A 19,052-nucleotide genomic window follows, 5' to 3' on the forward strand; every position below is an offset into this window, starting at 1 on the left:
GTGCAAGCTGAAGAACACCATCCCAACCGTGAAGCATGGGGATGGCAGCATCATGTTGTGCTGGTGCTTTGCTGCAGGAGGGACTGGTGCACTTCAAAGTAGATGGCATCATGAGGAAAGGAAATTGTGTGGATATATTGAAGCAACATCTCAAGACATCAGTGAGGAAGTTAAAGCTTGATCGCAAAAGGGTATTTCAAATGGACAATGTCCCCAAGCATACTTCCAAAGTTGTGGCAAAGTGGCTTAAGGACAACAATGTCAAGGTTTTGGAGTGACCAGCACAAAGCCCTGACCTCAATCCTATAGATAATGTGTGGGCAGAACTGAAAAAGCTTGTGCGAGCAAGGAGGCCTACAAAACTGACTCAGTTACACCAGCTCTGTCAGGAGGAATGGGCCAAAATTCACCCAACTTTGTGGGAAGCTTGTGGAAGGCTACCTGAAACATTTGACACAAGTTAAACAATATAAAGGAAATGCTACCAAATACTAATTGAGTTTGTAAACTTCTGATCCACTGGGAATGTGATGAAAGATATAAAAGCTGAAATAAATCACTGTCTACTATAATTCTGACAATTCACTTAAAATAAAGTGGTGATCCTAACTGACCTAAAGATAGGAATTTTTTACTAAGATTAAATGTCAGGAATTGTGAAAAACTGAGTTTAAATGTATTTGGTTAAGGTGTATGTAAATTTCCGACTTCAACTGTACATATGAGATGAGTAATGTAGGGTATGTAAATATTATATTAAGTGGCATTGTTTAAATTGACTAATGATACATTTATTACATCCAATTTTTTATTATTAAAGTGGCAGAGATTTGAGTCAGTATGTTGGCAGCAGCCACTCAATGTTAGTGATGGCTGTTAGTGATGGCTGTTTAACAGTCTGATGGCTTTGAGATAGAAGCTGTTATTCAGTCTCTCGGTCCCAGCCTTCTGGATGATAGCGGGGTGAACAGGCAGTGGCTCGGGTGGTTGTTGTCCTTGATGATCTTTTGGGCCTTCCTGTGACATTGGGTGCTGTAGGTGTCCTGGGGGGCAGGTAGTTTTCCCCCGGTGATGCGTTGTGCAGACCTCACTACCCTCTGGAGAGCCTTACGGTTGTGGGCGGAGCAGTTGTCGTACCAGGCAGTGATACACCCCGACAGGATGCTCTCGATTGTACATCTGTAAAAGTTGAGTATTTTCATTGACGAGTCTAATTTCTTCAGCCTCCTGAGGTTGAAGAGGCGCTGTTGCGCCTTCTTCACCACACTGTGTGGGTCGACCATTTCAGTTTGTTCGTGATGTGTACGCCGAGGAACTTTTAAAAAACTTTCCACCTTCTCCACTACTGTCCCGTCGATGTGGATAGGGGGGTGCTCCCTCTGCTGTTTCCTGAAGTCCACAATCATCTCCTTTGTTTTGTTGACGTTGAGTGTGAAGTTATTTTCCTGATGACACCCTCCGGGGGCCCTGACCTCCTCCCTGTAGGCCGACTCGTCGTTGTTGATAATCCAGCCTACCATTGTAGTGTCATCTGCCAAATTGATGATTGTGTTGGAGGCGTGCATGGCCACGCAGTCATGGGTGAACAGGGAGTACAGGAGAGGGCTGAGAACGCACCGTCTAGCACAATATTTTTTGCGGATTTATTTAACTAGGCAAGTCAGTTAAGGGACATGGGCAGCTGTGAAGAGGTTTTATTCTCCAGCTTTTTAACCGTTTTCCAGAACTTCTTGGGGTTAGACCCACAGAGAGAGAACTGCTCCTTGAAGTAACTAACTTTGGCCTTCCGGATAGCTTGAGTGTACTTCTTTCTTATTTGCCTGAACCAGAGCCTGTCAGCTTGAGTATGCGTGTGCTGAGCCTTTCGCCAAATGCAATTCTTGAGGTGGAGTAACTCTGCAAGATCACGGTCGAAGCAGGAGCTGAACCTGTTTTTAATTCTCTTTTTCTTTATGGGGCACGTTTGTTAAACAGAGCACTGAAGGTGATCCTTGGTAAAGATTGCCACTCCCCCACCTTTGGAAGATCTGTCTTGCCCGAAAAATGGTTATTACCAGAAAGGTTAACATCAGTATTCAAAACACTCTTCCTTAACCACGTCTCAGTAAAGACCAACACATCTGGATTGGAGCTGTGAACCCACACTTTAAAATGTATCAATTTTAGGTAAGAAGCTTCTAGTGTTAACGTGCAGAAAACCCAGGCTTTTACGAGAGCAGAAATCAGTGAAGCAGATTTCAGAGCACAAGTCAGAATAGGGCTAGCAACAGTAGATGGGCCAGGGTGTACATGCACATTTCCAGATATAATCAACAGTAATACAATCAAGTAGAGACAACCAGGGCAGATGGTGAACATCTCGCCAGGTGGAATCCAAGCAGGAAGGCAGCAGGCAACGGGAGTAGGTGTCACATCCACTTGGGGGAAGCTTTTACTTCTGGAGGAAGTATCTCCCCATATTAGTCCATGTTCCCAAGCAAAACATCCCAATCAATCATACCACAGGCTCGACACTGAATCCATAATAGTGAAGTTCTAGACATAGCCTTCAACATTGGTTGGCGACTTGGCAGTATACGGGCGGCAGTTAGCCTAGCGGTTAAGAGCGGTGGGCCAGTAAACGAAAGGTTGCTGGTTAAAATCCCTGCGCAGACTGAAAAATCTGTCGATGTGTCCTTGAGAGAGGCACCAAACCCTAAAAGACTAAAATGTAAATGTAATGATATACAAAGCAACAGTTTCCAGTCCATCTTTGAAATGGAGGGAATGGGATATTCTTCAGCTGTAGTTACAACCCCCAGCCTTCCTCTCTCCACTCCATTTTAGACCTGTGGAAAAACATCCACTTTACTAAACAATCATGTCTGTACAAGGCTACATAAATGGGTACAGGTTGGGGGAGACGGATTGGGGAACATCCCCTTTATCTAAATAACTGCCTCCCAACTCAGTGAGGGCAAAGGCCTTCTCCTTCCACTGCCTATGAGAGATTGAGAGAGATATGGGAGAGTGGGAGGAGAGACTCGACAACAGACAGATCAGTCAGCCCAACTGTGTGCTGCACATGACAAAGCCATCTTCCCTCATAACTCTTCCACCTCTCATCATTTCTCTTTCTTAGGGTATTCTCTTCAGTGGGACAGGAAGAACAGGTGTGTTTGTGTGAGAGCGTGAGGGAGAGAGATGGACAGGTAACCACTGTGTCAGTGCCATGACTTATGTGCTTCTCCTCTGGCTTGCTACACTACTCGACAACAGTACAGCTGTGGATGGCATAAGGCCTACCTTGCTACCTTCTGTTCTGAACAAATCAGTTCTACACACGGACAATCAGTTACAGAGAACCCAGGCGAGCAGCATTCATTCATTGTGCTTCATGAAGACAGATCCTGATTTTGAACCTAAGAGGCAGTGCCTACATCCCAAATGTCACCTTATTCCCTATATAGTGCACTTATTTTGACCATGGCCCTATAGTGTACTATATAGGGAACATGGGGCCATTTGGTACGTACCCTGAGACACAGGAAGTAATCTAGCAGCTTAAATCATCTCTGAGCCCAAATATACACAGTTGCAGAGTCTCATATGCAGATAAGATTAGAAAGAAGGAAGGAGGCCAACACGGATTAGTGTAGTGAGGGGTCGCTTTATTATAGCAGCTGTGTTGATAATCACTCTTTGCACTTATAGGCCTATCCACCGGATCAGACACCCAAACTGACTAACAACGCCTTGGATACACCCCAAATGGCACCCTATTCCCTACATTGTGCACTACTTTGGACCAGACCTCTATGGGCCCTGGTCAAAAGTAATGCACTATATAGGGAATAGTGTGCCATTTGGGACACACCCCTTGCCTGGAGCAAAGATACTAGCTATTTCGTATCAGGGTGTGCTAGGCCAGGCCGTTTGAAACTGTCGTCTCCAGTCCTTACCTCCTTATAAATATTTTTTAAGTGCTGACACTGCAGAACAATAGTGTATTGCTGTACGGAGTAGAGGTCGACCAATTATGATTTTTCAACACCAATAACGATTATTGGAGGACCAAAAACCCGATACCGATTAATCAGCCAACTTTCCTTGTTTTTTTTGTAATAATGACAATTACAACAATACTGAATGAATACTTATTTTAACTTAATATAATACATCAATAAAATCAATTTAGCCTCAAGTAAATAATGGAACATGTTCAATTTGGCTTAAATAATAATAAATAAAAACAAAAAGTGTTGGAGAAGAAAGTAAAAGTGCAACATGTGCTATGTAAGACAGCTAACGTTTAAGTTCCTTGCTCAGAATATGAGAACATATGAAAGCTGGTGGTTCCTTTTAACATGAGTCGTCAATATTCCCAGGTAAGAAGTTTTAGGTTGTAGTTATTATAGGAATTATAGGAGTATTTCCCTCTATACCATTTGTATTTCATTAACCTTTGACTATTGGATGTTCTTATAGGCACTTTAGTATTGCCAGTGTAACAGTATAGCTTCCGTCCCTCTCCTCGATCCTCCCTGGGCTCGAACCAGCAACACAACGACAACAGCCACCATCGAAGCGGCGTTACCCATGCAGAGTAAGGGGAACAACTACTAGAAGGCTCAGAGCCAGTGACGTATGAAACACTATTAGCGCACGCTAACTAGCCAGCCATTTCACTTCGGTTACACCAGCCTCATCTCGGGAGTTGATAGGTTTGAAGTCATAAACAGCGCAATGCTTGATGCACAACAAAGAGATGCTGGCAAAATGCACGAAAGTGCTGTTTGAATGAATGTTTACGAGCCTGCTTCTGCCTACCACCGCTCAGTCAGATACTTAGATACTTGTATGCTCAGTCAGATTATATGCACCGCAGGACAAGCTAGATAATATCTAGTAATATCATCAACCATGTGTAGTTAACTAGTGATTATGATTGATTGTTTTTTATAAAATAAGTTCAATGCTAGCTAGCAACTTACCTTGGCTTACTGCATTCGCATAACAGGCAGTCTCCTTGTGGAGTGCAACGAGAGAGAGGCAGGTCGTTATTGCTTTGGACAGTTAACTGTAAGTTTGCAAGATTGGAACCCTGAGCTGACAAGGTGAAAATCTGTCGTTCTGCCCCTGAACAAGGCAGTTAACCCACCGTTCCTAGGCCGTCATTGAAAATAAGAATGTGTTCTTAACTGACTTGCCTAGTTAACTAAAAAGGTACAAAAAAATATTTTTAAAAACAAAATTTTAAAAAATCTGCAAATCGGCGCCCAAAAATAACGATTTCCGATTGTTATGAAAACTTGAAATCGTCCCTAATTATTCGGCCATTCCGATTAAATCGGTCGACCTCTAGTACGGAGTACAGACTTTCCCTGTCTGAAAGGCAGACAAACCAAGCACAGCACAGAGAGACTAGAGGGGAAACGTGAGCTTAGCAACAATGACCATGGCAAACACCTGGGCTGGAGCTGGAAGTCAAGTACATAGAGAACAGAACAGCTGGAGTTCAGTGGGAGCGATCTACAAAACTGTGTGTATGTATGTATTTATGTATCCTACAGCACATCTCTGCAGGCCCAGCTTGGTCAGAATAAACACTACTCTGCTGCTGGTCCAGCTTGGTCAGAATAAACACTACTCTGCTGCTGGTCCAGCTTGGTCAGAATAAACACTACTCTGCTGCTGGTCCAGCTTGGTCAGAATAAACACTACTCTGCTGCTGGTCCAGCTTGGTCAGAATAAACACTACTCTGCTGCTGGTCCAGCTTGGTCAGAATAAACACTACTCTGCTGCTGGTCCAGCTTGGTCAGAATAAACACTACTCTGCTGGTATCCCACCTATTAACATTAAATCCCCTCAAGACCAAACATGTTGTAAAAAGGATATCTATATTTAGGTCCCAGTTTGCACCCCCTACACACATCAGCCCCTCATCCTCAGTTCTGTTGAAAAGGGTCAGGGGGACGTCTCAGTTCCCACATCATGGGCCAAATGTGACCCATCATCCATCCACTCATCGTGATGTGACAGCCCCCACGTCCCAAACACCCAAGCTGCTGAACAGCAACAAAGATAGACAAAGACACCGCACTGTTGGATACAGACACACACACACACATTCAGACCAGGGTTGTGTCCAGTAGGCAAAAAAGGAAATCCTAACTGAATATAGGAGGCAGGTAGCCAGGTGGTTAGAGCATTGGACAAGTAACTGAAAGGTCATTGGTTCGAATACCCAAGCTGACAATGTGAAAAATCTGTATTGTGTCCTTGAGCAAGGCAATCAACCCTAATATGCTCCAGGAGCGCTGTACGGCTGACCAACAACACATTTCACTGCATCTATCCAATGTATTAGAATAAAAACATTAATGAACTTGTCCATTAAGAAACATTTGTTTAAGTGTTCCATTGCAAAATGTTTTGCTACGGTGAACCATAATGAACACGATCCAAGCATCAACTCCCAGGTCCCGACACAAAACAAAACATGTAAACAGTTAAGTCCTCATAGGAGCAAACATCCTGAACTTAACAGACAACTCAGGAGTGTAGGCCTACATAAGTTATTTAATCCAACCTGGGTTGTGTGTGTGTATGTCTCTGGGGTGGGGTGGGGGGTTAACTTTAAAGCAAGAAGACAAGTTGTGTTTTATCGGCAAATAAAAATTCTCTGTCTAGTTTCTCAAGGATCTTGCCTCTAGGGACAAACTACTATGCTGTTTTTCTTCTTTCCCATCTATCGGTTATGTGTGACCTTTTAAAACAAACATCATTGCACAGCAGCACTACTATTATGTTTTCTTAAGCAGTGTTAAAATGGCTGGTCAAAATGGGTCAACCGCAGTATCGAATCTTACTACAGCTCTATCTTACAAAATACATTTATCTAAAATGAGAATGACCTACAAATAAAGGTTACATGATGAAGAACATAGGCTACTTCTTCTGGAAAAATAGGCCTGCTATATCCATGCCAACAATGGCATTTCGTTATGCCAAACTTCTTTCATCAAGTTCAGATCAAAGTTCAACAAATCCAAACATTCTATGGTCAATAATGATGCAGTCTGCATCCCAAATGACACCTTATTCCCTACACAGTGAACTACTTTTGACCAGAGCCCTATGGACCCAGAGCCCTATGGTCAAAAGTAGTGTACTATATAGAGAGCATCAGTTCTGAGCCGCACCTGCTTTGTCTAGAACGGTAACAGAATACCTGGGCCTCCAGCCACCTTACTGCTTCGTCACACACATACACACACAGCCTCCTGACCTTTTCTTCTGACAAAAGCATCTAGCTAGCTACCAACTTGGGCAGTTGGCTACCACTGCAGCACACTGACTGCCACAAATACCCTCCATTCTCTATTGTGATATTGTTTCAGAGAGCAGGGTAGCGCAGGGCGTCGACCTGCATCAGTGGAGGGCTGAGGTGGGTCACCTTCCTGTGGCCTTTCTCTTTGTTCTCCAGGGAGTTTAGGGAACCAGCCCCAAGACCATTTGAAAGCAACAGGCACTAAGGACTGGCGATATATAGAGCTAAACTACCAACTCAATAACATGACAGGGATGGGGTGTGTCTTTGGGTAGCCTGTGACGTAGGCCAAATAACAAAAAAATGACCCAACGCTCAAAGATGACCAGCTGTTGCTGTCATGTTTCCTTGTTTGGAAAGCACACAGACACTGGAATCAGAGACAAATGAAAGAAGGGACATTTAATTTGTATACCCTTATTCAGTTCATTTGAAGTTATGGAGGAGTATATTTACAGTGCCATCATCAGCACCATCATTGCAACTTGTGTAAAATGCACATTAAATCCTAATAAACACAGATGCAAGTCCTGAAGAATATAATAATAATAATATAATAATAATAATTATTCCAATACTATAGCTAGAATATAATAGTGGGCACTTTGAATACAGTGTTATTTGACATGACAACGAATGAAAACGCCAGGGATAATTGTTGACAAGTGTTTCCTAGGGGACCCTATAATCTTTGGCTACATTTAATGTTCTCTCTTAGCTCTCATGTAGCTAACATATTCATGCTTAAAGTATTCCTCTTTGATTTAAACGATACTGTTGCACAAACAATATGCTGAATGCTGATTTAGGTCTACACCATCACTGGTATTAGCAGGCTGTATAGCGAATTGCATTTGCTTTGACTGAGTGCATTTATTAGATAACTAGCCAGCTAACTAGCAATTAGCATTAGCAGCAAACACGCTTTGGGCCCAACTTGCTAAGAAAAGACAAACTAGGTGTTCGAAGATGTAAGAAACACAAATGAAGTGTAATTATAGAATGCTAGTGGATTTATATTAAGAAGCAAAGTGAAAAAAGGCATCGCTGTCATCAACATTGCATGTGCTCTGTTGACCATGAAGTGTCTTGTGGTGGAGGAACAACAAAAGTGCTCCTTGACAGGGGGCGGGGCTAGGTATGTGTGGAAAGCGGCATTGTATATACACTGTCTGTCTATCTATCTATCTATCTATATATAACACACAGATGACATTTGTAATGTCTTTATTCTTTAGGAACTTCTGTGGGTGTAATGTTTAACTAACTGTTCATTTAAATTGTTTATTTCACTTTTGTATATTATCTACTTCACTTGCTTTGGCAATGTTAACATATGTTTCCCATGCCAATAAAGCCCCTTGAATTGAATTGAGAGAGATGACTCAAGTAGCCTAAATCCCAAACAAACCTGAATGATCCACCTTCTAAGTCAAGAAGAGTCTCAAAGGCTCACTAAATAATTTAACTTTGACATTTCCATCTAAATAACTCAAATATGTAAAAGACTGCACTTTATTTCGGAACATTTTTACCCATTGCCTATAGCATCCTTCCGCATTTTAGTGAAGCTCACATTCCAACAGGGTAGAGCTTAGGCGTATGTTTCCGCATCAATTTAAACAAAGCGTTGTCGTGGCAATGTGAAGGTAAGATTAATCTTGGATAAATCTTGAGGAAGATCAAACTGTGCTTGACCTCAAGAGGCTCCAGGACTGACATGGCGGAAACACTCTCCAGTGAGTGAGAGTGAGCTTGAGAGTGGTTGTGAGTGTTTGTCACTTTAACCCTCGATCCCCTTGTAGAGTCGAACAGACCAGAGGTAACCACTAAGGTTGCATCCCAAATGGCACCCATAATCCCACTGCTCAAAGGTAGTGCACTATTAAAAGGAATAGGGTGGCATTTGGGATGCAACCCTAAGTCTAGGCCTAAATCACAATGCCCTAATTTAGAGGGCGACAGTGGAAAAATGATTGCTGTTGGCAAACCATGCCCTGGTTTACAGGAGGTTATTTAAACGTAAAATGGCAGGGGAAGTTTAGTTTAACCCAATTCAATTCAAAAATCACTCTCACAGCTGGTGCAGGTGAAGCATGAGACCAACAGGGTAACACTTTACATTAAAAGTGCTTTTATACCTGCGGATGTAATAATGCTGTAATTACACTAGTGAAAACATTGTTTTAACATGTGGTTATATAGTACCCATGAGGATCATTTAACATAGTTTCGCATGAGTTTCAGTCATATGATTGTCAATGAGCTGCAGGCTAGAAGTTAGGCCCTCGGCCTTAATGACCAGGACTGTAATAAACTGTTCAGTTCCTCTCTGGCTGTTCACTTTCCTCATTGGTCCTGCTCACTGGTACACTTTGTATGCTGAACATGCTGTTATAGGGACAAGAACAGGAGAACAGGGGTAGGGGGAGCTCTGCTATGCACCCGCCAGCAAAACACAAGGACACACAAACCATTAGAGCTATCCTACTGTATCTTCAGGCTTTATAACATGTTTTATAAGCAAAGACAACTCACCATTTGCAAGACAGAGGTCAGGGGTTAGGCTAGTTAAGAGTTTAGGGCCTAATCTACAGATCACATGCTTCATATAAGACCCATTAATAACAATAAAACTACAAAGGCCATCTATGAGACGGTAACATATCACTGTCTGGCAAAACAGCATTATGACTTCGGCCTAATTAGAATTCAGTGATTTTGTCATTTATCTAACACTTTAATTACTTGATCTTAGCATTAATTAGATCTACATGCAACTCTCTGGAGCTTTGCCTAATGCTCACAAATGAACTGTAAAGCTTGGACCAGTCCTGCAGACAGACATGAGAGTCAATTGAGGAGAGGGAGTCTGGAGTCACATGAGACTAACAGTGCTTGTCGGAAAAACATATTGGAATTCAAAGCAACCAGCTCCACAATCTGCAGCACATTCATTTTTCAGTGCCTCCTTTATCCAAGCCCACTGCAGGGCACTTCCACAATAAGAGGACTGAATAGACTGACTGCCTCTTTGCCAAAAACAGTCCGGGAACATTGTCCTGTGCTGTGTTCACCTCCTGAGGCCACCTGCCTGTCCGTCCCCCATGTCCGCCTCTACTATTGTCCGCCTGCCCGTCCCCATGTCCGCCTGCCCGTCCCCATGTCCGCCTGCATGTCTGCCTGCATGTCTGCCTGTCCTCATGCCCGCCTGTTTGCCTGTCCGCCCACACGTCTGCATGCCCGCCTGTTTGCCTCTCCTCATGCCCGCCTGTTTGCCTGTCCTCTCACATGTCCGCCTGTTTGCCTGTCTGGCCAGCAAAGCTACACCACCAGCCAAGAACACAGCAACACACCACGTACCATCCAGCAGCATTATCATATTGCAAATCATTAACACCCAACAAGGTCAGCGTTGCCCTGGGCTTCCGTTTGACTAGTGTGAAACAAACATATGGAGCAAGAAAGAGGCTAGGAGAGATAGATGGATAAAGAGGTATTAGAGAGAACAAGAGACCTGTAGCAATGCAATAAACCTGGCAGAGGATTGTTACATTAGTGGCTTAATTTTCATATTACAGCTGAGAATGAACAGTTAAAGTTGTTATTGACAAATGAAAACATGTCAGTTTGTCACTTTCACGAGGTTAGAGTAATAACATGTTGAGCTACTTAATTAAGACATTGGCTCGAATCAAGGTTACGCCTTTAGATTGAGAAAATTAACAACTATGGAAGATTTGGCACTTTAATTTTCAATCCCAAACCCCGGCCTGGTCTGCTTGGTCTATTTCGCAATCATTCCCGGAAGTCTTAAGATGTTGCGCCTCTGGGTTTAGAAACTCTGTGGTAGTACTGTAAGAGATGTGCTGGCTACATTTTACAGTGATTGCATGAATTATTTTCATAAGATAAACATGGCTCTGAATAATATGGCGTTGGGTTTCTCCTTGGCTGTTCGACATCTTGCTGATACTGGCTGAAATAAATCCTGGTTATGAAATAGGAATGAGAAGGCAAAACCACAATTCTTAGGACTTTAGTCTGCTACACCTGCAAATACTTAGCTAGATGAATCAAAATAGAGGCTTACTGGCAATGGCAATTATGATGTTCTTTCACAAAAACATGATTACAAGATTCCGGATTATCCCTCAAAGTCCTTCATAAAGGACAGCGTGACAGGAAGAAATCAACAGCATGGAAAGGTTGAGGTTTTGCACATCTGGAAATCACAAACAAAGCTCCCCAGCAACCCACACTACTCCCCAGATGTCACGTTGGTATTGACCCCGTCTCTCTCCCCCCTATCATGGTTACAGTAAATGGGAGCTATTCTGTTTGTGGGACTCAGGCCAACTTCATTTCCTGTGTCCAGGCATAGCAGAGCCCCAAGACGTTCAGATTGCACTGAGAAAACACACGCACAACCCCCCCGTCACCCTTCAGCAGTGTTGTTTCTGTGCTACGTGACTACAAGGACCTGAAGCAGGCCAGACAAACAAACCATGGAGAACAAACTGATGTTGATAACAACGTCTTGTACATTGGTTCATGTGCTGACTGACCTGAAACATTGGTCATTTCACACGGGCTGAGATCATTCTCTCACAGCAGTGTGCGTGAAAGGACAGGATCAGATTCAGAACCAGCAGTCAACTTAACATCACAACCCCATAGCCCATTCATACATACTTCATAGGTTATTAGTGTGTACCAAATAAGTTCTAAATACCTGGGCCCAGTTTCCCGATAGTGATGGAATTTAGGTTTTAACCATGCATCTTTCCTACAACGGCCGAAGACGTAACATGCGTTTCCCAAAACACCATGCAGAGAGCGAATGGTCGCTAAGTGCATGGGTGAACACTGATAGGATCGAAAGAAAGAGAGCACTGTTCTCGGATCAGCATTCTCCTTTCAACTCTTTCCTTAATAACATAATTATTTCACAATACTGACGATGGATCAGCTCCTAGAGAGATATTATATCATATGGTTGCAAATATTCTGCCGGCGTATTCTAATGCTTACCCAATAAAAATGCGTACATTAGGCTACACATCATGAAATATGTTGAGACAAATTACAGCCAGTAGCCTACAAGTTGCAAAATAGAACTCAAATGACTGAACATGAAACTTATTTCTATATGATTGAAAGAGCCCTATAGAGCCCACTGTTTATATTTTAATGCAGTCATCTCAGTTTCATTTGAAGCATATTTTTTTGTCGCTTGTTTGTATCAATTGCAAAGACATTGGAAAGTTTGTATTTGCAGACCACTTTGTTCTGAAGTTATCGGCGGTCACAGAGAGGCAGATAAACCATGTGATTCTGTTTAGCTGAGATTTCTGTGCATAAAGTGACACGGCAGGGCAAAAAAAAGCATCCAACGACACACTTACAGGCTGACTACACTCGTGTCGCGAGCGCTGCAAAATACATTTAGAAATCTATATTATTCAATTATTGCACGCGCCAACGAGCGTCTACGTTGCCAAGGGCTAAAATAATAGGCAGTTCTATTTCTGACGCAGATCGCGCTGCAGGTCCTGCCTCTCCCATCTCCTCATTGGTTTATAGAAGCAGGTACCCACGTGACAACTCCTCATTGCTAATACCCACGTGGGTGACTGAAAGACGAACGAGGCCAGTGGCGGTAATGCACCTAATTTATGAAAGTTGCCAATCGCAGTATAAAGTCAAGAGAAGAAAAAGCCTGGAAGGAGGAGAAATGACTAGAAACTATTTTGTTGACTGTTTTATGTGTGGATTAATTGTTGGAGTAGAGGACCTTGTGGATTTCAGGTAAAATAACTCAATGTTTATATCCCAGGACAAATTAGCTAGCTAAATAGGACAAATTAGCTACAAGTGCAAACTAGCTTGCTAAATTGCCATAAATGTTTAATGCTTTTCGACCTGTTCCCAATATAATTGGTTCAGAGTTTGTTTTGATATTTTAACTTGTGTGTCGTAATCGCATTTGGTGTGGGGGGACAAAATACATTTATGCACGATGGAGCACACGTGCAGCCGGTTTGGGTTCCGTGTGTTGGAATCGGCTAAACTTAGATCATTGAGGTAGTAAATTAATTATAGGAAATGAAAGAGACTGGGTGTTGTGTTAGAAGTTAATGGTTCTCTGAAGAAAGACAGAAGGCTTTGGAATGTGTTTGATGGAGGAGAGCGATGTATTCATGTAGGGAATTAACAGATGGATATCTGTGGATTAGGTGAAGAAGGGGTTGAGGTCAGGAGGTGAGGGGTGAGGTCAGTTCCCCTTAAGGGAGTAATCAGGGTAATTCTTTCCTGTGGAGCCATGAACTGTAAGGAGGAGTGTCTTAAGTAGGATGCATATAAACTGATGTCTGAAATGTTTTACGGTCTGATTTCAGCTGTACAGAACGTTTGGGAAAGATTAAACTTGGTTAAAGCTTCTCTAGTGTTTGTGAGTTATTTACTCTGAAAAATAAGAACCTAACACGTGTTAGCTGTTCTATTAGTGGTCTAAGGTAGGCTGTAGATTGAGCGTTTTGAAGTGAAACGTTAATAACAATGGTTTTGGGAAACAGCTCAGAGATTTAACGATGTTCCTACGAAGGTTCTAACAATGAACTTAGCCTTAACTTCTTGAGGGCCGGTGGCAGTATTCGGTATTTCAGATGAAGCTAGGATATGGATATAATTGGTAGTATTGGATAGAACAAACACTGAAGTTTCTAAACCTGTTAAAATAATGTTGAGAGTATAACAGAACTGATACATACGGCATGCGAAAACCAGAGGAGAATCCGGATTTGTATTTTCTTTCTTTTTGGGGTGTCTGCCCATCCAAATCCTTGTTTATGAGAAAATCAAAAGGAATACCTCCCAGATTGCAGTTCCTAGGGCTTCCACTAGATGTCAACAGTCTTTATAAAGAGTTTCAGGCTTGTTTTTTGAAAAATTAGCTAGAATTTGTAGTTTTTCTAGGTGGCTCCAATTTTGAATGCAGTATTGTGGCGTGCATGGATGAGGGCGCGCACTTCGTTATTTATCTCCGGTAAAGAACATACTATTCGCTGTCTTAAATTGAATCATTTATTTACATATTAGGGTACCTGAGGATTGATTAGAAACATTGTTTGACTTGTTTGGATGAAGTTTATTGGTAACTGTTGGGATTCATTTGTATGCATTTTGATTGAGGGAAACAGGTGGATTACTGAATCAATCGCGCCAACTAAACTGACTTTTTTGGGATACAAATAAGGACTTATCGAACAGAACAACCATTTGATGTGTAGCTGGGACCCTTGGGATTGCAAACAGAGGAAGATCTTCAAAGGTAAGTGATTATTTTATCGCTATATCGGACTTTCGTGACGCCTCTGCTTGTTTGGAAAATGTTTGTAATGCTTTTGTACGCGGGGCAGTGTCCTCAGATAATCGCATGGTATGCTTTCGCCGTAAAGCCTTTTTGAAATCTGACAAAACGGCTGGATTAACAAGAAGTTACGCTTTTAAACTATGTCAGACACTTGTATTTTCCTGAATGTTTAATATTACGATTTTGTATTTTGAATTAGGCGCACTCCTATTTCACCAGATGTTGTTGAATTTGATCCCGGTAATGGGATTTCCGCGCTATTAAGATGCTATTAGGAAGCCGGGCCCTGGTCATTTCTTTAATGAAGTGCTAACGAACCCCCTTGTCCTGCTCTACAAGGTTAACACGAGTCTCAATAACTCAGTCAGATTGTGTAAAGAAATCCAGGCTACGCGATATGGTTTGTACTGTACCACTCTGAACATCAGGAATGCTTACAGGCTGAAAGCTTATGTAATTCTACATCATGGCTCTGGTTCGGAACCAGCTGTGCTTTGTGCCAAAATAAATTAAAGTACAAAAGGACAATTCCACGGTAACAATGTTTGGCATTTATATGCCAAACAAAAACATTGATTTCAAAGTTTAACAAACCATACAACTCTATGAACAAGGATTAGCCTACTTTTAACAATTTACCCTGAACATTATACAAATGTGGAAAAACTGTGCAGATGCAAAGTTTGGTAACAGAATTGCTGTAGAATCTCCATCCGTTTTTGTATGTCCCCACGTTTTCAAACACTCTTAAAGGAAAATCCACTCACAAGATCTTTTTTTTTTTTCATTAGTCCACTGTTGACACAAGCCCAAATTGTGTTACATGTCAGTATTCATGTTTCAAGAAGCAAACTGTCACCGACCACATCATCATGATGCTATCCAAAGTGAAACCACCTTCACCACAGTTGCACATCACGGCTGAAGCTAATTGGCAAAATCATTTGGCTAACTCTTCAAAACTGTGAACAAACATCAAACCACACCCGAAACCAACTCACGTTTGAATTCATTTCATGTCCATTTCAGGACAATACTTTTTCTGGTAAACCCCTTTACCATTTGTTTGACAAGAAATCAAAGTGTTTGCTTATTCTTCATTTCTTTTTCTCCTAATCTTATTCCTAATTTGAATGGAGAATGGTTGAAAAATGCATATCTGCTTCATTTCTCAAAAATATAGACTTGACACCTAATTTTAAATGCTCCTATGAACTTCACTTGTTGATGCTAACAGATCTTTTTACATGGAAATTACAAAAAAAATAGATAGAAAGCACATGAATAATTCAATCAAAATATGGCATGCCTTTGAAATCAAAGTCATGAAATGTCTTTAAAAGGCTTGCGAGTTGTTTTATTTTACATGTCCCTAATTCTTCAAGCATGAGTCATTCAGTCAGGGGCCTTCTCCTAGAATAATAACAGAGCATTTCTGACATGCAGGCCGGTCTGTTCTTTTTCCTTAACTCTCTCCTGTAGTTAGAAATATAAGCTACTGGCAACACTTTCACAAGTCTGGTAGAAATGTAGTCAATGGTCTCAATGCAGACACGCATCCTCTGATAGTCTACTTGGTGGATCCACCCTGCGTTACTTCTGCAAATACTCACTTATCAGCACAGGTGTGGCACACCCACCTGGATGACGTCATCAAGAAAAACACAGGCCAAGTCCCAAAGGCCACCCTATTCCCTATATAGTGCACTACTTTTGACCACGGCCCATGTCTCTGGTCAGAAGTATTGCACTATGTAGGGAATCGGGTGGCATTTGGGACACACGCACGAAACATGTGACCCCAAGTCAGATAGGCAGCTAGTTTGCTCAAGGAGGAACATCTGTGCCATACTGTTTAATATGTAAGATAAAAACCAATACAGCAGGATAAACTAAAGGGCCCCTAGCCACTGTATAGCTAGCATATACCTCTACCAACTGATGTCTATTGCTGGTCCTATAACTTAGTGTCAAGTTCTATTGTTTTAGTCCTTGTTGCCACCTTTATTATTCTGTGCATCTTGTAAAGTACTAGACCACTAGCTACCTTTTAATTATTGTTTCATGTTTTTTGCCCTTATTCATTAAATACTTTTTTAATGGTTGCTCACAATGTGGAGATGTGATTTAAGTAAATTAGAATGCCACTAGAAATGAAATGTATTATTATTTATATGTATAGGCTGGCCTCTGAAGAGATGACAGACCTCCCCAGTGCAATACCTGGATTCTGAGAAGCACGTTGGCGCCGGAGAAAATGTTAGACACTAGTTCTGTCTATGGCCTGTCTATAGCCCCAAATACTGTCTATGCGTTCGGCTGGCCTCTCAGGAGACTACAGACCTCCTTAGCGCAATTCCTGGTTTTCGAGGAAGCGCGTAACCACACACAGCAAAACGTTTATCTTGAACATGTAAAAACATTGTTGTGAACATTTCCTCATACAGGCATCAACCATTAACATAAATGTCATCTAACTTACTTCAAGGATGGGACACTCAGATATACAGTAACCTGTATAACACTGAATACCAGACATGAGTTCTAAGTCCTGTTTCTCCTGTACAAATAGAATACGTATAAAGTGCTTTACCCACTGTACCTGGAAGTGCAGAATCTAAGGCTCTCTCTTTGGTCAATATTATGCAAATGCATTGGCTATTTATGCACACAGAGTTTTTTTTCGCTCCCACATCTATTCATGAACAGAACATGTAGTAAATAAAGTTTTTGAAAAGCAGGCTAAGAGTAGAGGGATTATTACTGCAACTTCTAACCTGTTTAAAGGCGATGTGGACAGTATTTAAACACAACCAAAATACACAGCGAAATTAAAGCATGATATATATGAGTTATGTTTACTCATTGCCTGGGAAGCACACAATGAATAGCATATAATGCTATATTCTATGTCGGGCAGAAATTAGCTTTTGAATCAGGAAAGTTCCCTCTCTCACGACCCCTACAAGTCAGAATGTTAAATAAAACTATATGTTAAAATATAATTGTATTCAACATTCTAGCTTATAGAGGTCGTGAGAGGAAACGTTCCTGATTCAAACGCTCATTTCTGCTCGACGTTGGGGTCCAGGCAAGTTTACTCATTACATGTTTGTAATGTGTCCCATGAGGGGGCGTATGGGACGAGGAACATTGGAAAGGAAATAGGCCTATTGACTTAAACAATTGTAAAACAGTAGGCTACTTCGCTGATGTCTCAGCCTCCAATGTCTGAAAAATAAAGCCTATATTGGTTACACGTCGGGTCTCACAACACGTCTTGCACAAAGAAATGTGTAGTCTCCCACCTGAAGTGTTTTTGCCTTTTATCCTAAACTACCTTTCTAAAGGCAATTCGTGACATAACATATCGGGCAGTGTACGCTATGTAATTACATTGTTTTTTGACTTCCATTTGCCAAGTACATTTCCAGTTGATATAAAAGTCGTCCATTTGTTTCCCAAAAATTACTTGGGGATTGAAATCAGTGACAAGTGAGGTCCATGTGAATTGCATCAGGCAAAGTGCGCCACGGTAAAAGTTTGGCAACAGATTTCGAGTTATCCTCGTATGTTGTTTCCATAAAAACATAAAAACTTACCATTGTGATGCGGGTTGAAAAGGAGTTTGAAGCGTTGAAAAGTAACTCCGTTGAACTGGAATTTGACAAACTTTGCCGAAACTTCATTTACGAAGAAAACTAGTCTTCCGCTTCCGGAGGGAGTAAAGTAACATAACAAGGGGCGGGCGGCCAGCGAGTCTGTATTCATATCTAGGATGAGATGACGTCTTCCACTAGGATATTCTGTAACCTGCTGGTGGTATACGCGTGGTGCAAACAGTGAAATACAGTAGGCGCCTAGTAATAGTAAATTACAATATGTGAATGTATTTGAACTTCCTCGGAGCAGGTCCTGACAATACAACAAAATGTAATAACTTTATTTTTCCCAGAGTGTAGGAGCCACTTTGGCCTCGCCTGCATATGATGTTGTTTTGTTTCGTAGACTATGGTTAGTCTGTCTTTGTATATTCTACTTAATTTGTACACTAGAGCAAGGGTTTTCAAACCTATCCCCGGGACCCCCAGCCAATCCATGTATTTGAACTATTTCTGATTCAATTAGTCTGGGCGTCTCCGAGGAGAGGTTTAAAAACTGCATTAGAGGGCACTATATGTTGAGTCATGGGTCACTAATCATGTGGATTTAGGCCTTTGGCACACAGGTGACCTGGAAGTAGGGAAGCAGTCTTTTGTTTGTTCAGAAATTCAAAATCGAAATGTAATTTGTTACCATCCATTAAGTGACACAACCCCCTTACCCATTTACACCTTGTAACTATGTGTGTTTTCATCTTTGC

The 19,052-nt window shown here is 41.7% G+C and overlaps 1 protein-coding gene across 1 annotated transcript in view; it reads right to left on the reverse strand.

Annotated features, from left to right (window-relative positions):
* Positions 1–18,433, reverse strand: part of itprid2 (ITPR interacting domain containing 2) — a 53,027-nt gene extending 34,594 nt beyond the window's left edge. Inside the window, exon 1 of the mRNA XM_024389601.2 lies at positions 18,292–18,433. The gene's annotated coding sequence lies outside the window, so the exon portion shown is untranslated. The remainder of the gene's footprint in view (positions 1–18,291) is intronic.
* Between the last annotated feature and the right edge of the window lie 619 nt (positions 18,434–19,052).

This window comes from Oncorhynchus tshawytscha, linkage group LG26 (genome assembly GCF_018296145.1).
Source record: "Oncorhynchus tshawytscha isolate Ot180627B linkage group LG26, Otsh_v2.0, whole genome shotgun sequence".
NCBI classification, from domain to species: Eukaryota; Metazoa; Chordata; class Actinopteri; order Salmoniformes; family Salmonidae; genus Oncorhynchus; species Oncorhynchus tshawytscha.